We start from the raw sequence: 23,594 nt of genomic DNA, 5'->3' as shown, positions 1-23,594 counted from the left end.
ATTATTACTAGAACCAATTAGATCATCGACATAAACAAGAGCCGCTAGTAACTTACCTTGATTTGTCTTTATGTATAGATTACTTCCAGCCACTCCCTTTTTGAAGCCTTGTTGTTGTAGATAGTGATCCAGTCTTGCATACCAAGCTCTAGGAGCTTGTTTCAACCCATATAAAGCCTTTTTCAACTTACAAACTAAGTCCTTTCCTGCTATTAGATCAAAACCTTCTAGCTGCTCCATGTAGACTTCCTCCTTGAGTTCCCCATTTAGAAATGTTGATTTCACGTCGATTTGATAGATTTTGAATCCTTTTGAGCAAGAAAACACCAAGAACATCCTAATAGCTTCCATATGGGCCACTGGTGCAAATGTCTCTTCAAAGTCAATTCCTTCAATTTGTGAATAGCCTTTGTGGACAAGTCTTGCCTTGTTTCTGATAACTTGTCCTTCCTCATTCATTTTATTTTTGAACACCCATTTAGTTCCTATTATGTTTTTGTCCTTTGGACGAGGTACCAACTCCCGTGTCTTGTTCTTCTCAATTTGGGACATTTCTTCTTCCATAGCTTTTACCCAATGAGGATCCTTACTTGCTTCTGCAAATGTTTCTGGTTCTATCATAGATAGGAGGACAATGACTTTTCTCTCGGGTGTGGTTGTTATCCTTCTTCGAGTCTGCACACCTTCATCTCTATTGCCAATGATATGTTCTTTTGGATGATTTCTTTGGACATACTTCATCTTTGAAGGGGTATTAGGTGGTTCTCTTTCCTCTTCTTCTTATTCTTCTTCTTTAGGTTCTTCTTCTACAATGAGACAGTCATCTTCATGTTCTTCAATTTCCTTTTCTGGAAGATCTTCATCAACCTTTACATCAATGCTTTCCACTATTTTCTTCAGTCGATAATTGTAGCACTTGTAAGCCTTGCTCCGTGTAGAGTATCCAAGAAATATCCCTTCATCAACCCGAGAATCAAACTTTCCTGGTGAACCATCATTTATTTTTATGAAGCACTTCCTTCCAAAGATCTTGAAATACTTTACCAAAGCAAGTCTTCCGTTCCATAGCTCATAAGGAGTTTTTTCACAATTTGGTCTTAATTGAGTTCGATTTAGTGTATAGACAGTTGTCCCTACTGCTTCTCTCCAGAATCTAGGATGTAAGTCTGCATGCTAATAGCATAGTTCTTGCCATTTCTTGGACTATTTTGTTTCTTCTTTCAACTACCCCATTTTGCTGAGGTGTTATGGCAGCTGAGAATTCTCTTTTAATTCCATGAATATTACACAACTCACTAAACTCGTTTGATGTGAATTCTCCTCCTCTGTCTGTTCTGAGACACTTAATTTTTGAATCTTTTTCATTTTCTACAACGGCTTTTAGATTCTTAAAACACTCAAAAGTTTTAGATTTATACTTTATGAAGTATATCCACATCATTCTAGTATAATCATCAACAAATAACACAAAGTGCCTTTCTCCTTGGAGTGCTTGATTTCTAGTTGGCCCACGCACATCGGCATGGATGATCTCCAAGGGCTTAGATGTACAGTGTGGTCCATGTTGACATGGACCACACACTGCTTGATTTGGTTTGAACAGCCTTGGGATGTCTTGTACAGCTTTGACCTTGTTGATATTGGTCAGATTTTCGAAGCTTGTATGTCCAAGTCGCTTGTGCCACAGCCAAATCTCATCTATCTGACTCAAGTAGCATTTATTTTCTTGAATCTTATTTAGAATGTAAATGTTGTCTGATGTTCTCACCCCTTTTTCCACAATTTTCCCGAGGCAGAGTTCCTTATTTCATAGTCTTTGGTGTTGAAAACAACCTTATTTCCTTGATCACAGATTTGACTGACAATCAAGAGGTTTTGTTTGAGTTTGTCAACCAGCAGAGCATCTTGAACTTTTCCTTTTCCATTGATCAAAGTAACTGTTCCTTTTCCTGCAATTTTGCTAGATCCGCTTCCAAAGGACACATTCCCTTCCTTTTTGCTCAGTGAGACAAACTTCCTTCTGTCTCCTATCATGTGTCTAGAGCACCCACTATCCACAAACCAATGGTTTCCATTATTTTGAGCATATAGAGCCAGGCCGCATTTATCCATGTTGGAGTTCTTGCTACTCGTCTTTCTTCCTTTGAGTGGGCAGTCTTGTTCATAGTGTCCATTATTGTAGCAGAAAGAGCAAATCAGATCAAATTTGGTCAATTGATCAAGTGAATTGAAGGTTTTGATTTGTCCCTGCCTTTTGGGGGCATATGAGTTGATTATTCGGTCCTTTAGCATTGTCTTTTCACTTCTGCAAGCCATACAATGTCTGGCTTAATGACCGAAGTTTCTACAGTGAAAGCAGTGTCCAAGAAAGATGGTTTTGTACTTGTTGAAGCAACCACGGTTTGAGTCGATTTCCTTCCTGGGAATTACTCCTTCCTCGTTCTTTGGATTTGCGATAGGCCCTTGGTGGAGTATAGGTTTTCATTTGCTATAGTGTCCATGATTCAACTCCACATTCTTCTTTGGAGTAACTCTCTCTTCATTCTTGGGATTTGGGATGCACTTTTGATAACATATTCTTTCATCTTTTGGATTGTAGGAAAGTGCATCGGCATAGCTTTTCACACTATTCTTAGTGCTTGAGGATTCTCCTTTGAAACCTATTCCAGACTTGTCATGTTGAGGTTTTTGATTTTTCAAAATAGTCTCAAGTATTTGAGAGATTTTACAGCACTTTTTAATTTGCTCCAACTCCTTTCTCAGAGACACTATTTCGGCCTCGTGTTCTTCACAAGTCTCTTCTTTTTCTTTAAGCTTTGCTTCCAAGAGATCTTCTCTCCTTCTTATTTCCTCGTTTTCATAGGCAGTGAGAATTCCATGGAGTTCATCCATTTTGAGGGCATCTAGATCCTTTGCTTCTTCTATAACGCTTATTTTGGAGTCAAATCTGTCTGGAAGAGACCTTAATACCTTTTGAACAATGGTACTTTCTTCAATTTTTTTGTCCAATCCTTTCAGGGAATTTACCACTTTAGCTACTCGAAGGAGGTATGCTACAATATCTTCTTCATCTTCCATCCTCAAACTTTCAAATTGTCTTCTGTGAGTTTGAAGCTTTGCCTTTTTTAATTTTGAGTCTCCATCGTACAAGCCAACTAGCTTCTCCCACATTTCTTTGGCAGATGTACAGTGCATGATTTTTGTAAACTTGGAATCAGTGATTCCACTAGTGATGGAGTTCATGGCCTTTGCATTTGTGATGTAGGCTTTCCTCTCATCTCGGTCTGTTGGAAGAGTGGTAATCGTTTTGTATTCATTTTGAACAAAATGCCAGACTTCAAGTCCAAGGGACATTAAGTAGTAGGTCATTCTTTTCTTCCAGAAACCAAAGTTAGTGCCATCGAACAAAGGTGGTCTTCCTGATGCTTCGTGATTTCTCATCATGGCTACAGATCCTTCTTCAAGCTGTTAGGATAGTATCAAGAAACTTGGCTCTGATACCAATTGTTGGAAATACTAATGGGGGGGTGAATCAGTATTTCTTATTTTTTTAATTGTTCTAGTGATTGCCAAAAGCATATATAGATATGTATATGTATACACAGAACACAAAAATCAACATCTGGAATTAATGCTTTTATTAAAACTCAAGACAGTGCAATGAAATAAATACAATGTAAGTATATATCTGATTGTGAATGGTTTCCAAGCTCCAACTTGGACTTCAGTGAGGCTCCAACCTCCAGAGCACCAACTCTTTTTAGCAGTGGTTCTACACTTAGGAGCACCTACCCCTAATGACTTTAGTCCTGTTCAATTCTGAGGCCCCAACCTCTTGGGCTCCAACCCAAACCTAATATAAATTGTTCTACTATTGTTCTCTACTCACAAGCCTGCTGAGCTTTTGCTCTTCTCATGTTCTCTTGCTTCTCTGGCCTCTCCTTCCTCTTGTCGGTTCTTCGGCTTCCTCTCTCACTGATTATATATCCATCAATCACCATCTCACTTTGTTTTTATGTTTTTATGTATTTCAGACGCCTTTGACTCTTCATTTCTGCTTTCCACCACCTCTTTGGCTTCCTCCTCGGTCGTTGTCATTTCCTCTAACTCGCTTGATCTTTCAGCTTCCCTCCTTGGTCACTGTGGCTTCCTCTGTGCTGGCTTTCCATTCAACTTCTTGGCTTTACGATCACTGTGTGTTAAAACTATAACATAGGCCCGTTTTTTCAATGATAACAGGCATCCACCGAGACTGTTTCATTTAACGAACATGCCACATCCTATCGCAATTGTAATCGGCTTGATTCTAGCCTTCTAAGCTATCATTCAGGCTTCTTGAACCATCCTAAGCATCCCTTAGTGTATTTTTGCCTCCAAATGTCACGCAAGACAAATATTCAATTACACAGGAAATATGAGCAAAAAACAGGTGAACATGCTAAAGGGTGGACTTCAAGGATCATTGCACCCATATCTATACCTATGTCAGGTCCGTAGTGAAATCGCAATCAGCAGTCGCAAGGCTTCCAAGGGTCCTTTATACATCAACCCCATGATATCGCCGATGGCCAATGGTCCGATACTCCACTGCTCTGATGAACCAGATGCGATATGGTATTAACCATGATTTATATGCCCGTCAGGTCCGCAATCTTATCGCAATCAGGGGTTTCCCTTGGCGGAGATCCGATGCGATATCACTATCGGCGATCGCAAGTCGCACAGGGTTAGGTCCGATGCGATAATCGCTATCGATGATCGCAAGTCGCACAAGGTCGCTTACATTGTATTACCTCCTCTCCGAATTCCCGATGCGATAATCGCTATCGGCGATCGCAAAGGGGCCGCTTAACACTGTATGACTTCCCTCCCGAAGTCCCGATGCGATATTGTGTGCCGGACCGGATACAACTCAACACTCCCGTGTATACGGTTTCAAGTCCGCTTTCCGCCTCCGATTGTGTAAAGGCATGTATACGTGAGTTTTGGCCTCCGATAGTGTATTGGCCGCTCCCGATAGTGTTTAAATGCATGCATATATATATGGGTTTTCTCCTCTGATGGCTCCTGATAACTCTGTGTGCTCCTCTTCTTTGGCTCTGTCTGCTCCTCTCGTCTCCATCTGCTCCTCTGGTGGCTCTGTCTGCTCCTCTTCTTTGGCTCTGTCTGCTCCTCTCATCTCCATCTGCTCCTCTTGTGGCCCTGTCTCCTCCTCTTTAATATTGCCATATTGACATCAATGACAATCTGTGTCCAACATTTCCATGAACACTTCCTGTCGTTTACATGCATACTAGCTTGTACTAGCACCGTTTCAGTTTTCGTTAGCATCTCATTGTTGTCGCATGCATGAAATTGTTTTGCACGAAACAGTCATCGATTCAGCGACCCGCTTCACCCACATGCATGTTGTTCCATTTTCTGAATCTTTCATTCACTATTTGCATGCACAATCATTCACTCCTGCTTACACTGAGTATCGCTATGCATTCACATTCAATTTTCTTTCATTTGCCCATCGGCGGGTCTAGGCAGCCTTGGCCCGGACTCCACCTCACCACGACATCATTGTGCAATCCTGAGAAGGAAGGCTCTATCTTCCCCTCTGGAAACGTACATTTTTGCCCAGTGATCATCCTCTAGTCTTGCATTGCGCAATTATGAGGGATAGTGACTGTTGGCCCAGAAAATTGTGCAATGTAGTCACTGGCCCTGCAACCACCGCCATCTAAAATTATGCATTTCACAGTTCCAGCAGCTAGCAAGCCAACTTGGATTGCGCATTATGCAATTCGTGCATCCAGCCAGCCTCCCCAGAAAACCCAGACTACCTTTTGCGTAGTTTTGGCAGCCAGTCTCCTAGCCTCCTAGAAAATATTGTACAATCATTGCCAGTTAATCCCTAGGTATCTTGCATATCGTTCCTCAAATTTGCTTTGGTTTTTGCTGACAAATTCTTTTCCATGCATGTCGCTTTGTCTCCAGATCTAGCAGGTGTTCATCTGCCTCTTAGCAATTTAGGATTAATGGCCTCCAAGGGAGCGGGATCAAAGGACACTGACAGAAGTGCAACTGGAGCAATAGTTGAGCGAGTGTCTGCAAGTCTACCGATCTATGAAGATACCAAGTTGATTGTAGATAAGGACATCAAGTTGAAATGGCAAGATGTCAATGATGCATACGCAGGCACATCTGGGAAGACCTCAAAGATCGTCATGTCTATGTGAACATCAACAAGTTCGGTTTGTACCAGATTGCATGCAGATATCCCATAGTCCCATGCGCAGACATGATACATTGGATCATCTCACACATTGATCCTGAGATGATGACATTGAGCAATGTCAGCGGGATGGAGATTGTTACCTTAAAGGCATAGGATTATGATGAGATGTATTAGATGTTGAAGCCATGATCATATGGAGAATCCCTTCAGCATACCCAGCAGCAACGCCAACTCTAGAGACATTTTAAAGAACTAGGTAAAGGAGTCGGCCAAATTCAGGATGACACCCAACTAGGTCTACAAGATGAAGAAACTGTGGAAGGCGCATCAATACTTGGTCATCTTTGCATGTCGATTTTTTGGCCAAGAAAGCATAGAAACCTTCCCACGGAGTTGGGTGATCGTGTTGGACAAACTGGCTAGAGAGGGTAAAGCATGCAAATGGCCTGACATGTTAGCTCATCAGCTGAAGGAACAGGTAACAAGGCCTCGACAACTGCCCAAAGGTATGCAAGCAGAAAACTACATGTCCTCTTGCATCTTGGATGTAATCTGTGTCCGTCAGGAGTTTTTGAGCTTGAAGTGGGCATGGACACTACTATGAACACTTATTGTAAGATGTTGTCCGAATGCAACTTCAGAGGAGTTATCACACAGGTTGTCCGATCATTTTGTCACCCTGATTTACAAGATGATATTTGAATAGGATCCACCTTGCATGTCGAAGGTAGCAATGGAGGCACTAATCGACATAGCTTATTTATATGCCTCACCATCCGACACCTTCATACAAATGTATAGCGCGGAGAAGCTTCCGCGTGTTCTACCGAAGTTTGCCTTGGACAAGCTCATCATGCAGGAAGTATCATATCACATCTTGGGAGGATTAATAGCTAGGCTGCACTGGAAGAAGAAGGCACCTTGGCCCGCTCTTCTGTTGTGGATCAGGTTATACGAGATATGGAGTTTCAAGCATGCATATTTCGAAGCAGAGTAGATGAAGAAGTATCCATTCGACCTCCGAAGTTACAATCCGTATGACCCACATTGTCTTGTGAAATATTACTACGCAAGAGTACAGTTCAACTGGATCCACATGGCATGTAATTAGGCAAAGGAAGACCCATGGAGATATTGTTACAACTCCTCTAGACTCGATGAACCGGTCAACCTCATTGTGGAATGGATAGCAAACCAACATGAAGCAGCATCTCAGAGAGCACCAGAAGCAGCAGCAGTAAGAGAGGTGAACATACCAGTGTGCGACAAGGGCAAGAGGAAGATTGCCGACCGCATGGAGGAAGAGCAAAGCTGCAATTTCCGAGCAGACCCACTTGTGCAGAAAGTAGCTTTAGCCATAGAGGCGAAGAGGCAACAACACGACAAGAGAAACGCGCAAAGGTAGAGAGAGAAACAAAGAATGGAGGAAATAAAGAAGGAGTTGCGTTAGTTGAAGGAGCAACTCTGGCAGGAACAGGAGTTGCGCAGACAGGAGAAGGAAGCGCAACATGAACAAGTATAGAAAGGGGTGCAAATTGTACAAACAGATGAAAATACACCAGTACAAGTAGTGGACTCATCAGAACAGCTGGCATCAGGCAGACAAAGTGAAAAATCGCAAGAGTAGGACTTTACTGAGGAGATAGATCAAGCACTTGAACATATGGATACAGATATGGAGCAACAGGAGTTAGAGAAAGACATCGACCTCATGCCTCATCACCAAGAGATCAATCCACTAGCTTCACCATGTCCAGAAGAGGAGCAAGTCCCAAGTGACCAAGGAGACACCGAAATCCTTGGAGACAATCCGTATGAGGAGATGCACAAAATCTCATTTGATGAGTCTCAACATAGAGTTGTGCAATCTCATTGAATGTCGACTCCGGATGATCATACATCTCCTGCACAGTTCGAGGAATGAGTGATCATGTTTGACATGTGCAGACATCCTGCAGCATTGGCCGATGCTACCAGAGCATATGCCGAAACCACTAGCTCGAGCGTTTGCTTCCTGATAGCTGAGAATGAGTGAATGGCTAAGAAGCTACAAATGACCAAGTAGGGAGGAGAATTGGTTAGAGCATCCACCTGCGCAGAATTGAAGAAGGCAATATTGGATGAAGTGTTGTCCCTTGACATAGTCATGCAGGAGTTGTATTCCAAGTTTGGTATTGTGCATAAGGTAGTCGTCAATCTCAACGGATGGCAGCAGCGATGTGCTAGAGGAGCACATATCTTGTCGAACGTGCATCTTATTGTTAATTACATGCAAACATGGATGATGAGATACAAAGGAACCCCACTTAACTTGCCTAAGATGATGAAGCCCAGAGTGGTCGAGCTGAAGGCACGCATCCGGAGTCATATCTGGAACTATGAAGAGCTCCTGCAGCTCATCACTAGTCTACAGGCTTCCCATGCACGTGTATTCAAGAATATGGATGTTGTTGTGCGTGCACATGCGATCCCATCTATTGGTACACTCACTCAGGGTAAGACAAAAGCACAGGTCCGACTAGAGCTTGACTCGTAATTTGACGAGTTGGTATGCATAGCCACCAACCCAGACTTGTCAATCAATGTAGACACCATGCACAAGTATGTTGCTGGTCCGACCGCACTCAAGACAATGATGTGCATGCTATTAGACGAGTTGGACAGAGGAGCCCGAGTAGTGTACTCGGATGTTATGGAGGCAAGAGTAGGGTTCCATAAAGATGTCACCTTAGAGTACACGGACACCATCACAGGCTACCGATCTTGGCATAAGTTCGCTATTGTCGACCACCGTGAGGATGTCAAAGAGCTGGTCTTCCAACAGTTGTCCAAGTCATAGTGATGTCTTGCATGGCTTGCTCAAGCCATTTTGTCTCACATGGGTACATGTGCATTGTAATGTAACGTCTTGTCAAGTGTAAGTTCAAGTGTCAATAGTTGGATGTAACATTCATAGAGTAGATGAAGAGTCATGAGGGTAGATGAACTGTCACAAAGGGGAATGTCAAGGGCCACCCCACCCTTTGCTATAAATAGTCCCTCATAACTCATTGTATAGGCTTTTGGTCAGCCATGCTTCTGATAAGACTATCTTAGAGAGAGCTTGGACAATATTGTAACACGCCTTGGGTTCTCCACTATGTAGAGCTAGTATATCTCTTTGGAGGAGCAAGCGGTTATGGCTGTAACGTTCTGCTGTCAAAACTAGTGGTTGGACATGGATGTATTGTATGATTGGAACTTACACTTCTTAATAAAACAGAGCCATCACGTTTCATGCATATGTCATATTGTATTCCAGCTATCTTGTTTAGTCTAAATGATATATGTATCTATTTGCTTACGCATGCATGTATGGACTATTCTGTATAAGTATGTATGTATCTTTCTGAAATGTGTTGTTGGTTTAACCATCACTTTGGATTTCTAACTAACTTGCCTTCATGTTGTGATGCCTCTTTGCTCGTGTGTTCCCTTCTTAACTCCGTGCTAACATAGGTTTCCAAGGGGTGCACTCACCTCACCCTCTATGTGTTAGAACTGCTCATGCACCTTCCTTGGCTTACTGCAACTGTTACACCCTTGCTACCAAAAAAGACATCTTACTTGACTTTGTGCGAAACCACGATCAAGGCATTACCGTATGACCCACTGCTGGGACTCCTACACCAAACGGTTTGAGGCCTAATTGGGTCTAGCATCGTCAACAACACCTTTTGCCTTTCATCTAACCATTGTGTAGATAAGTGTGATAAAAGGAAAGTAATCATCAAGAAGATGTTTATGTCTACTAGAATTGAGACCGAAAGGAGAAAATCTCATCCAAGGATAAAGGCAAGTGAGCTGAGAGGAGCTCAAAAGAACTTCTGTACTCACTGCAATATCAGTGGACATTGGGTCGAGAAGTGTTGGAAATTGTTTCCACAACTTCATCCTGGTAAGGGCAAGCAAATCATGCAAGCACCAGAAGAGGAAGTGACAAAAGAAAAAGTGGCGCAAGATGCGACCATCCCTAAAGTAGCTTCACAAGAAGAGAAAGTTCAAATAGAGGGTTCATTCACCTTGTTGGGTAATCAATGGACGGACTATTTGCCCAATTGAAGTTTGTAAATTTATGTTTTGCACTAGTTGCATATCCCCATAGTTGGGTAATTTGTAAAAATGATGTTCATAAATAAATCACTTATATGCAACAATGTTTTTTTTAAGCATTACAATGCTAGTTTGGCTTGTTGATAGTCGATTTGAATGGAGAAATTTGGGAGTCAAGTTTATTCCATTTTGTAAAAATCGTTTCTACTTGTAGTTTGAAAAAGCATTTTAATATTGTTGATGAGTAGTTGTAGCACATTTAGTATGTTCCAAATGTGTGTAGCACTCAAGTTATACAAGTATTCACTATGTGAAGCTTGTTTGGGTTCATTTGGCAAAAGTCTTTTAGGATATTATCCTTGATAAGTATTTTGTAGATAAGCAATTTCAAGGTGCTCATATTCTTGGAATCTTCTTGGGAAGGATGTTGTTGTGGATGGCCATAGTGACATGGACAGGTGTCAGCTCATCGCTTATGGCTCTGAAGAACAAAGGCAAAGGATGAGAAAGGATGACCTGTAGGACACTTACGGTGCAGACAAAGTACAAAACAGTTGCAGATTATTTAATTCTTTTGGAGACCAAAATTTTTTCAGTGGGGAAGAGTGATTAGGAGCTCAAAATTTGCCAAATATTCAAAGTGCCAGAATCTTGATAATCTTAGCTTCAAATCGAAGAGCTTGTCATTCTGAATCAAACGGTGCGAACAATACTCAAATCCGAGCTTGTATGTGGAAGTTAGACAAGTCAAAGTTTAGGGTTGAATTGATGGCATGGCAAGATTAGATGACATGGCAAAGCCCTTCAGAGAATGAGGAGGTGCCAAGTGGCAGGTTGCCATTTTCCCCTGCATATCACATATCGGAGCAAAAGACGGGTCGGCGTTAAATAATCGGCCCCAGGTGCAAGTAAGTTGTGATGCAATGTGATCGCAATCACATATTGCATAATGTTAAGAATTGGCCCCCGACACACTTAGGGTTGCGATGCGATATATCGCAATCACATATCGTACCCGGTACTCGCCGATATATATATGTCACTGTCGATAACGCTGATTATGATTTGTGATGAGGAAATTCCAGACCCGATATTGTTATACGTTGTATTTTATAACCCCGGTAGGTCCACTACTATCGCACTATATGGACTTTGATATCCGCCAAGGGAAAGTACCGATTGCAATAGGACTGTCGAATTCGATGTTTTATGCATTAAGATTTATAATCCTGTCGGGTCTATGTTATCACAAAACTCAATTTGGGTTGATATGCTGAAGGTTTAAGCATTGATTGCGATTGCGATGGGGTTCCCGGATGCGATATGTTATATGTTGTATTTAATAATCCTAGTGGGCCTGCAAAGCACCTGATGTAAGGATCTGTAAGCCGATGAACTTCGTCAATTGCGATATCTGATAGGGCTGCGGAACCATAGCCTTTTCTGCTAGACCACCACTTCGCATGTGACCACTCGGCCCTTAACCGCGAGATAGGAGGGAATGATGGCGAAACGCGGATTTCGGTGGAACTGCCAGTTTTAGTTGTGGATAATGAATTTAGCTGGCAGTAAGTCATATTTGGAGGAGAAACTTGTGGAAACACTGACAGAAGTCATAACTAAGGCAATTTTTGACCAAATGGGATGGCAAAAGAGGCTAGATTGCCATCTTTGGACATTCTGAACTCAGGAGCAAAGGAGAAATTCTGGATATGCTTTTTGTAAAGTGAATCCTATGGGTGCCCTGGTCAACCAGAGTGTTGATTCAGTTTATGGAGGAGTATGAAGGTGGAGATGACCTTGCAGGGGTCTTCCAGCCTCCATGTACTTTCTAAAGCAGCCATTATAGTAGTGTTGTAGCTTTATTTATTCTTTGCTCTATATGTGTTTGGAGAAAGAGACTTGTTTAAGTACTTCAAGTGGATTGTAGTATTGTTTATGCTCTTGGAAGTTGGAGTATGGGGTCTTGATTTGAGAGCCCTTAGCTTGTTGATTGTTTCATGACTAACTGTAGGTGTTCATGTGTTTAGAGTGAGATTTATTTGCAGAATAATGTTTCCTTGAAGGGGAAACTAGCCACTCTTTTTGTCAGCACACTTATGTACTCTTTACCATTGAAGAATTTTGAGCATAATGAGAAGGGGTCATGCCTTTAGAGCTGATCCAAGGAGATGTAGCCCAGGAGGCGTGAACTCCTTTATCAATGGTTGGTGTATTACTGTTTGATGCATGCTTTCATTTAGTGTTTTGGTTTCATGTTTTAAGTTTTCTTCATGAAACTAACTTAAGTAAAAACACATAAAACTCATGCTTTTACTTACTATTTTGGAGTCAAACCTCAAGCACATTTTTTTAATTGTGATGAGGGGAATTAGCACAACATTACTAATCTATCCCAATTCAGATCACAAAAGCATTGGAACCCACAATGGAAAGCTCACATATAGGGCAAATATTTCCTTGTATGACTGGAACAAAGCATGTTGTACAATATGGATAGGACACATCCTTCTGATTGTGACCATGGTATATAGGTGTAAAATTTGTTGCACCACCAACAAAAGGATTTTTGAAGTCAAAATCATAATTTAGTTTTTTGGCAACCTGGAGTTGCCTCCCGCATGTCTGTAGAACTTGTTGTACCTTTGTTGAATGGTTTGCAGGGGTTCATTTTCCAATAGTCATCAAGCAAAGTTAGTTGTTGTACTGAATCTCCCTCCCTTATAACAAGCACCCATGGTATTCAGCAAAGCCAACCTCAAATGGAATTTTTTAAGGTTGTTATGACTAAAATAAACTGCAATCTCTTTTTCTGGAACAAAATCATCCTTAACTTCCTTTCCCTTGAACTGTATCTGAAGACCCAAAACACAACTGCAAGCTCACATATAGCACATAAATTTCCCTTTATGATTGGAATAAAGTGTGGTGTACAATGTGGACATGACACATACTTCTGACCATAGTATATAGGTGTAAAAGTTGCTCCAAAAACAACAAAAGGATTTTTGAAGTCATAATTCAGTGTTTTTAGCATTCTGCAACTGCCTCCCACATGCCTGCAGAACTTGTTGGGCCTTTGTTGCATGGCTTGTAGTGGGCTCATTTGCTAATAGTTATCAAGCCAAGTTAGCATTTGTACTGAATTTCCCTAACAAACACCTATGGTGTTCGACAAAGCCAACTTCAAATGGACTTTTTGAAGGTTGCAATGAGTAAAATAGGTTGCAAGCTCTTGTTATTCGACACTATGATCCTTAAATTCCTCTTGACCTCCATTTGAAGACCTAGAACACATTCTTTAGCAACTCCAATCAATTTCTTCACCTTCTTAACCTCCTAAACGAAATCTACATCAATAACTAGAATTGCATGCAAGATGGTAAGAAATAACCTTAATGCTTCACTAAACTTCCCATCTGTTATGGATTTGTAAGCTAGTCTAAGTTTCTCATCTAATAAAAAAAGCTTAAATACCAAAGCTCATGGACCTCTAACATTTGAGCTAGCAGTCTCACTCCAGCCTCCCTCTATTGCTAAGAAGACCACAGTGCAGAAACAAATGCAGGAAGGTATGTATGGTTGCCCATGTAAATATCCAAAAATAAAGGTTTTAACTTTTAATGGAGTGAATTTTTTAATACCAAGTTGTTGACTTGAGAGATGCATCGCCATATTAATGTTACTAGCAGCTGCATTCTCACCTGCAAGAGAAGGATTTTTGTATCCAGATTCGAATTACTACCATATGTGGTGATGGCTTAACTAATGATATTATGAGTTTCACCTGCAACATTGCAACTTAGACATCTACAAGTAGCTTCAAATCTTCTACATCCCAACCTACCTCATCGTCATTGTCTCCTCTCACTTCTTTATCATTGATCACTACAACCTTGCCATTTTGTTTTTCAACTCCATAAGTGTCAAGGTCTTAACCCCTATTGGCTACAACTCCTTCATCCTCTTCTTCATGGACTGCACCCCTTGCATTATCCAACCCACTAGAAGTGTCAATGTCTTAACCCCTATTGGTTGCAACTCCTTCATCCTCTTCTTCATGGACTGCAACCCTTGCATTATCCAACCCACCCTCAAAAAGGCCTTTAGTAACCCTCAATAGCAACCATTCACGATTGCTACAAATTGATGGAGGAGGCACAATAAGTGATGGTTTCTTTCCAGATTGCAGAGTGGGCAGATTGCCACCTAACTGTTAAGTACAAGCATATCAACAATCTATGTAAGCCCATGAACTGCTTCACTCACATATGGGCATTATAAAACTGACCCATAACATCATTTTATATTTCTGTAATCCCCAACATCTTAAAAAACTTATCAATATTGTCCATGACAAGATATAAAATGAAACCTTTCAAAATTCTTTAGTCTTTGGTAAGCATATTTAACAATGCCAACATTTCCTTACCAAAGGGCCTTAGTTCCAAGTGTATAATAATGACCTTAACATCTCTCTGTTTTGCATAAGAAACATCAACTTGAATAATTTCACTCTACACTGCTAAGTTAAATCATGCCTTCTCATCTTTGAAAAAGTGAAGAGCCGCTTCTGGGAAGCCCTTCAGATGCAGCTAAGCAATCACTGCATGTCCACAAATCAATTCCTAATCATTCTCATAACATTGTCATACTTCCTTTTTATTGGTGCCAGCTTGAACATATACTCAGGTATCAATCTATATGACACGGTTATTTCCAAATCATCTAGGCATTTGACAAAACTCCCAAACACCTTCGTTATACATACTTGAACATCAAGTGTTCCAATGAGGCCACCATCTCTGTTTGGAAGACAACAAAGCACAATTGTCACCCCAAGCTCCACTCCTAAGTTTTAACACAAATAATCTTATGCAGAGAAAATTGTACAAGCTTCTTGCTTCCAATGATGATTGCATGCTTGCTCAGCAAGGCTACATTTTCCATGTCATCTCACTAAATGTATTTAACAAATGGAATATGGAGGTCCCCAAGTACAATCCTTTGTTTCAAACCAAGGTCGCTGTCTTTTCTTCTTGCATTGTGTCACTCTATTGTCCCAACACTATCTTTTAGCCCAAGAATAAGGTTTTATGTTCCTTCAAAGAAAATTGCATCCACAGTTACTGTACGACTACACTTCTTGATCAACTTATTTCTGCGATTTTTTATCTCTTGGTTATGACTCATGTTAGTGACTGCTGATTGATTGCAAGCAGAAAAGGCAGCAGGTCCTCCAAGTCGTTGTCTTTTCTTCTTACATTGCATCACTTTTCCCAAGTCCCAACACTATCCTTTGGCCCAAGAATAAGTTCATTTCAGCCACCATCAACATCCAAACATATCAGGACAACATTCTCCATGGGGCTAAACAACAATCATCATCATCCTTGATCCAATTCATGGATCCAACCCTTCTTATCTGTATAAGTTGAGTCTTTTTGAGTTGAAAATTGACGAGCCAATAGAAAATGGTCATTGTTGTAGTATAGGGTACCCTCATAAACAACAAAAGCATATCTTTCTCTTTCTAACTTGAAAACAATCATCCCATGGTCATGCCCAACAACAAGAAGATTCATATCAAGATGTGCTATAAGGACCCAGAAGCAATCATGGTCTCTATGAAATGTTTGGACACCTCTACAATACTTGGATACATCTCAAGCTTAGATACTATTATCTTCTAAATTTTAACAATAATGTCGTGGTGTGGATGGAACATCACACGAGACATATAGTTCGTATGCCTCTTAAAAGTTAAAATCGACAACTTCCCAAGCTAAGACTGTTAGGTCCCTATACTACTAGTGTAGCCCCTTATTGTTATTAGTGCAACCCCCTTATTGTATTGTTGTGCCCATGTAGTCCCCATGTTGTTATTATTGTGCCCCATAGAAGCCCACTATTGTTATCTGCTTTTGTTGTTTATGTAGGCTCTGATTATATTGGGACCACTTAGACTCATATATATAGAAAGGAGGTATTGTCATTTGTATCATCCAAGAATTGTTCATTTGTGTAATATAAAGGAGGTTGCCCCCTCGAAGAGGCTGAGTTTTAAGTCGTTGATCTATCTTTTCTATCTTTTTGTGAGCTAGTTTCATAACATTTGGTATCAGAGCTTTGGATTTTAGCGTTTCGCTACTCCAAATAGGTCATCGTGTAATTTTCGCTATAAATTTTTTCTCTATGAAGTTTCAGAAGCTAGAAAAAAACCCATTTGAACCGAAATCTTACTTAAGCTTGGGTCCAAATTCAGATCTTGTCTCGCTATACTTTCAGAGATATGATTTGAGGAAGTTAGGATTTTTGCAAGCTCCAGAATTCCATCTCAAACATGTTATCATGGAATTTTCACTATAATTTTTTTCTACGAAGGTTCAGACTCTAAAATTAAAACCCATTTGACTCGAAATTTTGGTGAAGCTTGGGCCCAAATTTCAGATCTTGTTACACTATATTTTCGAAGATATAGTCCAAGACATTTAAGGTTTCTGTAGGCTCACGAATTACATCCCAAACAGGTGACCTTGGGAAAATTGTCATAAATTTCTCTCTGAGCATGAGATTGAAATTTTGTAACATGTTACAGAAATAAGACGGACTGTACTTTTCTGTTTATTGGTTTAAGGTCTGAAGGTCGAAACAGTGACACATGGTCATCTTGGGAGATTGGGCATAATCAGGTCATCTTGGGAGATTGGGCATAACTTTTTCTTGGAGAATCCAATTTCGATCAGATTGGTGGCATTGGAATGAGGACACAGAGGGCTACTGCATGTTGCAATTTTAGACCTTGGAGATCCAAAGCTACTAGAAGCAAGAAAAAAATGACTCGAATCAAGAAAATAAAAACACCTAGTAAGCAAAATTGGATGGATGACTTGAAGAATGCGATCAAAGCTAAGATAAATAGTTTTATATGTGCGATCAAAGCTAATATCTATGGTAGGGAAGAAGATTTGAAGAAAGGCATGGAAGATTTGAAGAAAGACATGGAAGGATTGAAGGAAGGTGGGACAAAGACGCTACAAGAAAGGCCTCCTAATGACGAAAAGGTATTAGAGGAAATTCAGGATGAGAAAAAAAATGTTAATCATGATTTCATAGAATCTAACATTGGATTGAAGACCCACCATATTCCAAATATCGATACGAGGAAGTTTGATGGAAAGGGTCTCATAACATGGATACTACAAATGGAAAAATATTTTGATCTACATGATGTGCAACTGTTACAAAAGGTACGTATTGAATCTTTATATTTAGAACCGAATCAATTTTTATGGTATAAAGGGCTTTTCTCATAAACCACTTGTCATCTGGTCAATTTTCATGGAGGAAACGATAACACATTATGAGGATGGAAAGAGCAACACCTTCTTTAGCGAATTGGTAAATCTCAAACAAAAGGGTTCAACAGCAGAGCAAATTGAGGACTTCCAAAAATTGAATATAAGGGTAAATGATATTCAAGAGAAGTAGAGGATTGATGTCTTCATAGGGACTTTAAAGGATAACATTCAACATGAGGTTAGTATTTGGGAACTTGATTCATTGGAGAAGACATTCAGGTTGGCAAGAAAATTTGAAAGAAAAGTTATGGAAACAAGAAAACCTACCACTCACAATTATAAAGATGGAAGTGTTGTTGCTCCTAACCTTCCACAACCTACAAGGTTGACACCACAACAATTGGACGAAAAAGGAGAAAACGATCTTTGTTACAGTTGTGATATCAAATACACTAAAGGTCATAAGTGTGCTGAGAAGAAATGTTTTTACATTGATTGTGAAGAGGAGGAAGAAAAGGATTAAGAAACGTCAAAAGAAGAGGATATACACCAGGAACCAACGCTAGAGAAAGAAGAAATGAATTTCACCATATCTTGTAATGCATTGGCAGGAATTACCACTCCTTAAACTCTCAAGATAGAAGGACATATCAAGAAGAAAAAAGATAACCTCACTTTCACACAGAATCGAATGAAACAACATGCAAATCAACATTGCAGCGAAAGAAGTTTTGATATAGGAAAATGGGCATTTTTATCACTACAACCATACAAACAAATGTCCCTCAAGCAAGCTAAGAAGGATAATAAATTATCACCAAAGTACTGTGTTCCTTACAAAAGATTGGTACTATGGCATACAAATTGGAGCTTCCTGCATCTTCCCAAGTGCGCTAAGTTTTCCATGTTTCATGCTTAAACAAGGTTATAGGTGACAAGCTCCCAGTTCAAACAATATTGTCAGAACTTGACGAGGAAGGAAAAATAATATTGGAACTTGAAGAAGTCACGGAAACAAGAACCCAACAACTACGAAATCGATCAATTTCATAGTATCTCATTAAGTGGAAGAACTTACCCGCTGAAGATTCCACATGGGAGGATGCAAATTTTATACAAAAGCAACCATAACTACTCAAGCATTGAGCACAACAATTTTTAAGGAGAGGGGCATGTTAGGTCCCTATACTACTAGTGTAGCCCCTTATTATTATTAGTGCAACCCCCTTAGTGTAGTGTTGTGCCCATGTAGTCCCCATATTGTTATTATTGTGACCCATAGAAGCCCACTATTATTATTTTTGTTCCCCTACAATATTATTGTTATGTAGGCTCTGATTATATTGGGGCCACTTAGACTCCTATATATAGAAAGAAGGTATTATCATTTGCATCATCCAAGAATTGTTCATTTGTGTAATATAAAGGAGGTTTCCCCCTTGAAGAGGCTGAGTTTTAAGTCGTTGATATATCTTTTCTATCTTTTTGTGAGTTGGTTTCACAATAGGTACCCGAGAACAAAACAAACTAACTTTTCACAAATGAATTATCTACAAATTTTTCACGTGCCCTCCTAAAGTATTCAACTTCTAAGACCTTGATCTCTTAGAACAAAACTAACTTTTCCCAAATGAATTATCTACAAAATTTTCACATGACCTCTTAAATTATCCAACTTGCTAGGTCTTGGTATCCAAGAACAAAACAAACTAAATTTTCACAAATGAATTACATACAAAATAAGATGCTACTCAAGAAAGAGGAGTAAAAGATTAAAAAAAAAAAGAGGTAATATATCTCTAATGAAATAGACATAACTTCACCAAGAAATTGAATCTTTATGCCAATCAATCTGCTTGGTGACCATCTACTCCTGACACAATCAATGGCAAGCTAGGATGAAAAGCAACAACTCAGTTCACTCCACGGTCATGACATTTGAAAACATATTTGACAACAACATCACCCTCTCCAAAAATATATGTGTTCATTTGTGTTAACCTTAATATCATCAACAAACGATTTTCCTCGTAGGAGCACAAATATCCCATACACTATCAGTCTAATCCAAGGGGCTTCAAATGGCCAAATCTTCCTTAGGATGAAAAGAAGCACACATTACACAAAAAATGTCACCAATAAGGTTAGATACAAGTTCAAGACTGCTAGTTCCATATATTTATTGTTTTTTAGTCACTTGCACTGACAATCCAAGGATACTCATTATGGAGCTTAACTCTCCAGATATAGGTCGCAGTGCATATTGTAGTTCCATATATTGATCTTAAAGTCATTCCCTATAACATTAACAAGTAAATTGGAGTTATAACAACTTTTCATAATTGTATTTTTTATTGTTATGTCATATGACTTGTAGTTAATATCATTTACAATCAAAGACCCTAAATATACATGCACGATGTATACATAAGAAGCTACACAACTAGGAAGCTTCACTAAAACTACGAATTCTAAAACAACTTTGTTCCTTGGATGGGAGAGGGTGGGAATTTTTCTTGCATCTCTCCTTTGGCTAAGTGGTTGCACTATGACAAACATTTCTAAGCCAACCAAAATCACCAAGGACTTGTCATCTGGCCCAACCCCCACCCATTCAAAAGGTTACTAGGTATACCAGTTTGATTACCTTGCGACCTTCTTTTTCCTTGCATGTAATTTCTCACTCCACCCTCCATCTGGTAGTGAGATTGAGATATTCTTCATAGCTCATGAAGAAGAGCTCCAAACAACAATTGACTCTATTCCTTATAGCCCATGAAGAAGAGCTCCAAACAACAATTGACTCACAAACAGGGAAAGATAATATTTTCTTCCCAACCACCCAAGCTAAACTTAATTGACATCACTACAAACTTGCCACTAGACATGTGTAATTTCCAGACAGTTTCCAATACAGAGCAAGTAAAGGTAATCTCCTAGTTGATCCATGAAAATTTTGTCAAAATACATGAGGGAATCACACAACACCAATGTGTTCAATACCCTCTCCATGTCACCAAGGTGTTAGAGACCCACCATTCCAGGATATAAAAATGTATCCATTGAAACCCATATCAATTGTCCAATTGATGGAACTACTGAAAACTAAACCTTGGTGATCAGTTTCAAAGGGCTGCTCAATCTTTGAAATACATAAAAAAGAGGTTCACATGGACCACAAAACATGCAATAAATATCCAAGTTGGTTGGCTGACCTCCAGACACAAACACGGCTGAGCCTTGTGAAAATGTACTCCTCTAACCAGCCCATCATGCTCATCAAATCTATCAATATTCCCATCTAATAATGCCATAATTGAATAACCCCACCATGAAGACTGGCCAGGATCCATGGCCTTTTCATATGGAATCTCAACCCCTTTACCTAGTTACTCTAGGACTCGAATTTGGTTGACATTGCAAATGATCTTCTAGCCTATATACCATAAAAGGGGTTGAATCAACATATAGAACCAGTACAAACCCTAGACCAAACCCCACATGCAAAGTCATGAATGATCCAATCCATTTGCCCCATATTTATGTGGTATTGTATTGATGCATTATTATTTCTCCTTTAAGATTCTTATTTATAACAAACGTTGTGAGGCATTCCCCTATTTTATGGGGAGAAATTGCTTAATGTGAATTTTATAAATGACCTTGCTCTCACTGCAAAGCTCATTCAGTCGTTTAGTGGAGGGAATGACACAATGTCTTGATATCGTCACTACAACAAGAGACATCATGGGTAATCAAGAAAAGATAGAGGCCTTTATTATTTGGGCAAGAAGACTTTCTAGATTGGCTTGTCAATTAGTTTCTTAAGAGAACTTAAGGTTGAGTTCCCTCACTTGCCTTGATAGTTCCTCTTCATAGAAACTTGAGGTAAGAGAATTCATAGAAACTCTTCAAGTTAGGATCACTTACATGTTATTTTCACATATTAAGGAAGGAACTAAAACTATTTTATGCTATCTTGTAGTATAACTTCATGCTTGTCTCTAAACTAGAAGCTAAGCTTCCTAAGACCAATCATTTTGTTTAAAATAAACATGTTTCCTCTTCTCAACCCCACACCACTTCTAAGGGATAACCCAATAAAATGGATTGAACTCGGTGTCCCCCAATGTAACACTTACAAATAGGATAGGAAAAAAGAAAAGGTGGTTCTATTTTGACAAGAAGTATGAACATTTTGATGACAAATGTAAGGTCATTCACTCTAAGATCACTAAAAAGGCACATGCCATCCTTGTTGAGCAACGTTTTTATCAAAATTATATTATAGATATCACAAAATCATTCCCCTCTCTTCTTATCGATGTTCCTTTGCACCTCTTGGTGCAATTTCTAGTCTTATAATTGTTGGTATAAAAGAGAAAAAAGATGAGCACATGACAACAATAATAAAAGAAGAACTAAACAATAAGTCACAAATAGGAACAACTTATATAAGAAAGAAGGTGGGGAAAGATACTTGAGCATAAGAATATATTGATCCATGTTACAGTAAGTTGTACTAACTATAAATTTTCCATACTCAACAAATCTCTAAGCTTTAAGGGGATAGTAATCTTTATAAATAATGACCTCATTCCAAAAAATCAAGCTAACTTAAAGAAGGAGGTTCAAAAGGTAAAGGAAGGAAAATGCAAAATCATCAGAATTGAAAAGTAATTATTAGGGATATAGACCAAATTGAGAGGAACAATTTGAACTTGGAACATTCTATATCTTTTTGAAATACGGTTATGGATTTACATGGCATAAAGCTCATATGTTAAGTTGGATATTGAGTGAAATCAAAATTATTTTTTTTATTTTCTTAATTCATTATGGATCACAGAAGCCTAAATTCAGAAATTATTTTTTTAATTTTCTTAATTCATTATGGATCACAGAAGCCTGAATTCAGAAATTATTTTTTTAGTCAAATCTAGGGAGCATGATGACTGTAATGTCCCTCACATGTATTTATTTTTTTTTCAACATGGAACAAGAAATCCTCTCACAAAGGAATTGGAAGAATATGCTATTACATAAAAATATTTTTTCCCGCACACTTTACTTCATAAGGTATGTTATCACTCAGGTTGTCCTTAAGCTCTGGAAAGGATACGGCCGAGGTAACAACAGACCAACTTTGGACTGCAGGTTCTAGCCAACCTGCAATCAGAGAGGGCTCTCTCTTTTAGATTTAGCTTTGTTGAAAGAATTTTAGGCTAGGTCTTGAGTTCAGAGGGTTTTGTTTTGTTTTTGGTGGGAAAATTGATGTTTCAGGTAGAGAGGCAGAGCATAGTCTAAGGGTTTCGAACCATTGGGCGTGGAGTCGAAGAGAAAAACTGCTGGCGCTTTTCCTTAATAACAGTGAGGGAAAATGGAGCAAGATAGCTGAGCATGAAACAATGTTTCGGGTTTAAGGGATGGAAAGAAGTGCTAAGTAATGAGAGGCAGTTAAGAATCTCTCAATTATGCTTAACAAGGGAAGATAACAGGGCACTACCTAGGGGCAGTTAAGAATCCCTAGGTAATTGGCTAACACAGGTGAATAGGGGTAAACATGAGCCAGAAAGAATTCATATTCATAACCAATTCAATTAGAGGAAAACATAAAGAAATAGCAGAAATTGAGCATAGAGAGTATTTAAACTAATTCTAGGCTATTCTTTCTTCCTGCTATTTAGATAGTGATAAACAAAAAACAGAGATAAGAGGCACTTATTGTTCCAGGCTGCAGCACAAGAATTCCATCTTCAGTCTCCAAAAACATTCATTCACAACAGACAGTTTTCTCTCCAAGCTTTCAGCAATCTTTGATTGTGGGAAAAACTTAGGTATACACAGCGAATCTCTAGTGAAATTCTCAATTGACCAACCCTTGTAACAATGTAGAGGGCGGTATATATAGGGAAAAACTCTCTATAACTGCTTTTATTACAACTTGACCTAATCAGGTCTGAAAGAAAGATGAT

The 23,594-nt window shown here is 39.3% G+C and overlaps 2 pseudogenes; both read right to left on the bottom strand.

The window, feature by feature from the left end:
- Window positions 1-12,718: 12,718 nt before the first annotated feature.
- Window positions 12,719-16,058, bottom strand: LOC149158318 (coatomer subunit alpha-1 pseudogene; annotated as a pseudogene).
- A 3,408-nt stretch (window positions 16,059-19,466) lies between these two features.
- LOC149158317 (coatomer subunit alpha-1-like) lies at window positions 19,467-21,037 on the bottom strand (annotated as a pseudogene).
- Between the last annotated feature and the right edge of the window lie 2,557 nt (window positions 21,038-23,594).

The sequence above is a fragment of the Pinus tabuliformis genome, chromosome 5_2, assembly GCF_031772625.1.
Source record: "Pinus tabuliformis cultivar Carrire ecotype Pingquan chromosome 5_2, CPIR1, whole genome shotgun sequence".
Lineage (NCBI taxonomy): Eukaryota > Viridiplantae > Streptophyta > Pinopsida > Pinales > Pinaceae > Pinus > Pinus tabuliformis.
The sequence above is the reverse complement of the archived record's forward strand: the minus strand, read 5'-3'. Positions and strand labels throughout refer to the sequence as shown.